General features: G+C 36.4%; 1 long non-coding RNA gene across 1 annotated transcript; it reads left to right on the forward strand.

Annotated features, from left to right (window-relative positions):
- The first annotated feature begins 4,611 nt into the window (after positions 1 to 4,611).
- LOC134848483 (uncharacterized) lies at positions 4,612 to 5,514 on the forward strand. The gene is made up of 2 exons (XR_010162946.1): positions 4,612 to 5,131; positions 5,353 to 5,514. It is a non-coding gene; the product is annotated as an uncharacterized LOC134848483 (long non-coding RNA).
- The last annotated feature ends 244 nt before the right edge of the window (positions 5,515 to 5,758 follow it).

Here is a 5,758-nt window from a genome sequence, read left to right on the forward strand (position 1 = left end):
AGTACAATAATTGAAGATGGGATCTGGTCCCTGAAGACATTGATGGAATGTGAGATATGCATTTCTAGCTGACGGCCATACGTAGCATCAGGTGGGAAATAAACCGAACAGACCAACAAATATTTATTTTCTACGCTAAGTGACAGCCACAGAATTTCATACTGATCAGAATGATGACAAGTCCACCGATCACTGACAATACCTTCATGAACAAAAATACAGACACCGCCGCCTGTGGTTTTGTTTGAGTTCAACGAACTGCGGTCTTTCCTAAATGTATCATACCCAGGAATAGCAATAAACGAATTATCAATGTCCGTGGTTAACCAAGACTCAGTTATACAGATAATATCAAATCCGTGATAACTGGCATCACACTGTAGTTCATAAATGGCATTATGTTTTTTCAATGAACGGGCATTCAGCAAACAGAGAGTAATTTTGCGGTTGGCTAGTCAAAACACATGTTCTTTGCCATCCAGATACAATTTTAAATCTCTAACTCTCAGTCTGTCCTTTGAGATACCGGTTTCGACAAGTTCATAACGTTCAGAGAGAATCGGCGACTCCAATTTCTTTTCGTCAACAGTAAGCTCTCTGGATAAGTAGATGCGATCAGAATAATCTTTCTAGATAAACGATTTAGCCAGCAACTTACGAACCAGCCATGGATTCTTAAACCTCACCAGCAAGGTTCTCGGCGTGGTAGCATCAGATCGATACTTTCTCAGCCGAAAGGAATCAGTGATAGGCTCATTGACAGGCTTTCCCAAATACTCCATAACTTTTCTGACTGCTTGAATGTCTGAATCCATTCTGTCATGCAATTTCTGGTAGGAGGTTCAGGCACGCCATTTATTCGATTTCCTATTTTACTTTGATCATCAGGTGTAACAAGCGTTGCTGTGTGGCCATTTACAGTTGTCTTAGTATCAGTGGATACAATAGCTGCTTTAAGATTGATGACATCAGTTTTGATAGATTCTAGAGAAGTTTCAATAGACTTATCTCGAATGGACGTCTTCATTGCTGTCTTGGCATCGTCAAGGCAGTTCGCACAGGCCCACATATCCCACGAACCGATGATAGATGGTCGTAAATCTGCTGCGGGATGTCCGTACACGCCCGATGCCACCACTCGCCACATCTATCGCATTGCACTCCTTCGTCTTGCTTCTTCACGGCTGCGTTGCAGGATGTACACGGTGAATTTTGAGCACTCTTCAAGCGTCTCCGTGTCCCCGTCGTCATAGTATATAAAACTATTTTATAAGTTTGTTCCATTAGTTCCAAGTAGTTGTTCCATTTTTGTACCAACCTTTTCATGAAGATTGTTTGAAATGGAACTTGTTCCATTTTTAAGGGTCCCTAGTGAATGCTCTTATATAAGTCTTTTTAATTGATTTTTTTTGAGGCTGGAGTCTTAGTAGATTGTTCCTGCTCAAAGTTATTTTTTTTTCGCAATTTATTCATTTTGGTTCATATGGTTTGTTGGAAGAGAGGCAAAAGGTCATAAACCTGTGAAGGTTTCTCTTTTCGTAAGTAGTTTTAAATTTTCAGATTTCCCAACGGAATAAAAACTCACCTATTGGTAAAGTTTTCTAAAATTGGGTTAATTTTCTCGAAAAAGTGTCAATCATAAATTTTTCTTAAAAGTTAAAGAGCTTTAAGGCCATACATTTTTTCAAAAAGAAGTCTGTAATTCCTTGCGTTCTTGAATCTTCCATCTCTGTGTTGGCTATATTTTTTTCCACCACTTCACGGAGTTGGAAGAAATTTGTCACAGCGGTTGTTCCAGACGGTTTTGACTACCTGAAAGAAAGTTTAGGTGGTCAGGCGTGGTAGCATAATGAAGATCGTTTATTTGTTAATGGGATTCTTAAAAAATCAAAAGTTGTTTGTCAAAATTTTGGTCTTCTAATTGTTACTGAACTTTCATCAGCCAAATCGTGAAGTTCCATATGGCACGCAATCCTATTTCTCCTCAAAAAGTTGACACTTTCGGCCTGTTTAAATTCTTAATTCTCGCACCTAGCAAAGGCGTTGCAATCATGCGCTAGACTTTTACTGTAAGCAACTTTGTTCTCTAGAGAACTTTGCCCCTTTGTTAAATTTAAGTTGACTATATCCAGATCATTTCGTACTGATTTTTTGGCTATTAAATCTGTCGGCTTAATTCCATTATGCCGGGGGACGCTAAATTCATATTATTATTATTATTGTTATATCAGTTGAAATTTTTTGTCGTCTGAGGCACTCTTGTCTTGGCGGTTAAGTGCATGCCTGGAACGACAAACGGCTTGCGTTTGCACCTGACCAGAACCTGTTTGTTTGAAAGGAAATTTTTCTTGTTTAGCAAAAGTGTAAAGCGTATAAATTTCAATCTCAAAATATTTTTGGCTTTTACTGTGCCAATTATTGTTTTTGGCTCAACTGGCATCTACAACAATTTTATTGACTTAGTTGCAGCAAAACTTTTTTTTCAACATTGATTTTCTGTCAACCTAATGGCCCCCGTTTAATTTTTTGTCCTCTAGCTTACCATGCCTTGTTTTTGTGGTATCGCAGATGGTTTGAATCTCTGCTTGGTGTCTGTGTAATTTTAGCAGCTCTTATTTGGTATCATTTCTGTTATTCTTTTCTTTTTTTAAATGTTATTCGACTTAAATTGTTTCTGTTTACCCTAATGGTTTCCGTTTGTTGATTCAATTGCCTCATATTGCGTTTGAAAAGCTTTGAAGTTATGCCAAACGGTGTTTTGAGGGGTGTTAGTTTGTAAGTTTCTGAATGAAAACATTTTAATCCGTTTATCGGCTTTTTTACCACTTTCGCAGTTTTTCTCCGATTAGCAAGAAATTTGTTTAATAAAATTCTTCAATTTGTTCAATAAAATTGAGATCTTTGAGATTCAATATTGTCATTGGTTTACACAAGCAAGGCTCGTGTGATACTATGAACTTTCTTTTTTTTTGCCAACCTAAGTCGCAAATATTGTTGCGACAAAATAAGTTCATTTTGAAAGTGTTCATTTTGAGCAATAACCAGCTATTAAGTACAGCCAATGCTAAGGATATTAACACAGACTATTAAAGTACAAATAGCATGTAAGCTTCAAGGTATCATGGATATGTAGCTTAGAGGCAGGGAAGGAGACCAGCAACAAAATAAGAGGGCTTGAACCTGGGCAGGGTCGGATGTTTTTAATGAACTTTTTCGTATACTAGTTAAAATGCGTCCTCTCTATAAATTGAGGCATGTTTGTTAGTAAATTTCTTTTTTTTTCAAATTGACTAGTACTGCTAATGCGTCATAATTGGCTTGAGTCACTTAGTAATTTTATAGACTCATAATTGGCGTGCGTTACTTAAAAAATTTTGCAGACTCAAAGTTTCACTCATTCAGTTTTTCCCAGTAGCGTTATCGGTCATATTTTTGCTTGTGTATGCGAAGTGGAATTTCGCTTCTGTGTTACAAAATCTGTTTTTTTTCGCTGGCTAGTATTTCATGATATGTTTGCGTTGTGTCGCAAGTGATGCGAAGCTCCGCTTTGCTTCGTGTATGATTAAGTCATTCGTTTTTTTTTTCGCATAAAAGGATTCAGCTGAAATTTTTCGGGTTATGTTATTGCGGTTTACACATCTCTGAACACGTATGAAGGAAACAGCTGACTTTTGTGTTTCACGAGAGAGTTGGTAAAAACTTTATAGCTCGAATTGTTTATACAAACGCAACTTTATTTTCACGCCACTCATTCAGAAACTCTGTGTATGATTAACTCATTCCTTTTTTTCGCATAAAAGGTTAATTCAGCTGAAATTTTTTGGGTTATGTTGTTTTCGTTTAGATATCTAGGAACACATCGTATGAAGGAGACATCTGACTTTTGTGTTTCAGGAGAGAGTTGGTAAAAACTGTATAGCTCGAATTTGTTTGTAAACGCAACTGTATTTATTGTTAGTACGTAAGTACTGTCATGTTAGTGAATTTTTTGAATACTTTTTTAAACTGTCGATTGTGGTTCTTATGTTTTTCCCAAGTTGAAAATCATTCGAGATAAGTGTAAGGAATTTTTGTAGATGTAGTTGTTTTTTCTCTATTTTTCGTCGAAATCGTCTTTACTGGTGTCTGCTAGCTTCCACTGCTATGTTTGGTTGTATAGCAAATGGTACGAAGCTCTGCAAGCTTCTGTTTTGAACGGTTTCATAAATATATGTATCGCTCATTTTATCAAGAGCTGTCAAAACAAATATAATAGCCCTTGAAGTTAAAGCAGATTTGGCTGCACTTCTGATCACCTTAATAAAGAAACCATGGTTTCAATGTCAAGATAATAGTAAATCAAGAAATTATCAAGAAAAAACTTTTCTCCTATTGTGATATCAAAATAATTAATATTCAAAGCGTTTCAAAAGCTTGTTTCCTTTTTCCATTCAAAAAAAGTACAAATATAATCAAATTTCTAATTATATCTACTGGTCCGATTCTGTCCCAAATTAGTATGACTTGACACTTATAAATATGTTCTTTTTTCACCGAGTGGTTGACGGGAGTTTTTACCCTTTTTCAATCACCTAAATTATTTTGTTTGCTGATGCGTCAGTTCCGTTCAGTAGCTCTGCTTATTGTTGTCAAACGGTTAAATAACGCCACGTGCTTTTTACTGAATGCATCTGCATAAATAATCAGTTGTAATGTTTATCAAAGTGCACGCTTTGAAAAACTAAAACGCCATATTAAATATAGTAATTAAATGTCTTCCTCGACGAGAACAATCTTACTTTGATCGACTCAAGAAAATTCAAGATAATTCGAAACGCCAAATTAGAAATGCGAGACCTCGGAGCAAATCCAGGAGTGGAATTTCAGGTGAAAGTTCTGATGAACTGACCAAAAACAGAGTTGACAAAGCCTGGTCACTGGCGCTGAAATCATGTCAGGATTCCAAGTATCTCGAACGTCAGAATGCAACCGTAAAGCCCATGAACAAACCATGGAAGACTATTCGACTGTTTGTTTCGTCGACGTTTCACGACTTCCAGGTGGAGCGGGATATTTTGGTGAAGAAAGTGTTTCCTGATTTGAGGGCTTGGTGCAAGGGAAGAAAGTTGCATCTCGTCGAAATAGATCTGAGGTGAGTTAAACAGGTGAAGACCTGATTATAAGTTATTGCTCCGGAAATTATTTAAGAAAAATCAAAAAATATGTTTTTTTTTCAATCCAGTGTGGTTTGTAATAGCTGACTTCTTTTTAAAAATTTTTTCGGTGGGTGTCCGTTTTTATATTTTATCTGTTGGTTAAGTAAAAGCATTTCGAAAGCTGATTCGAGATTCGTGGAACAAAAACGACTTTTAGATGGGGCGTTCCGTCTGGCCTAGATGCTGAATTAGCTGTTCACACGTGTCTGGGTGAGATTGAGAGGTGTTACAAAGAGAACACTTTTCCCTTTTTCCTCAGTATGTTGTCAGAGAGAGTTGGCTGGATTCCAGATCACCATGTGGTCAGCGATGCTATCAGGTGAAATATTGCTGAATTAATAGTATCAAAATCTTGATGTTACTACCAAATTTGAATTAGTGAAAATAAAATTATTCAAATTCGATGCTTGTTTTCAGTTTTTTTTCGAATTCTATTGAATTTTCCATTAGTTTGACTTAATTTTTTGACCCAATCTCAATCAAACATAAATTTTTTTTACACCTGCATTGTTTTACAAGGTTTTTTAAGCAGACTAAACATGTCCTGATATATTTAATGATCG

This window comes from Symsagittifera roscoffensis, chromosome 6, assembly GCF_963678635.1.
Source record: "Symsagittifera roscoffensis chromosome 6, txSymRosc1.1, whole genome shotgun sequence".
In the NCBI taxonomy this organism is placed as follows: Eukaryota; Metazoa; Xenacoelomorpha; order Acoela; family Convolutidae; genus Symsagittifera; species Symsagittifera roscoffensis.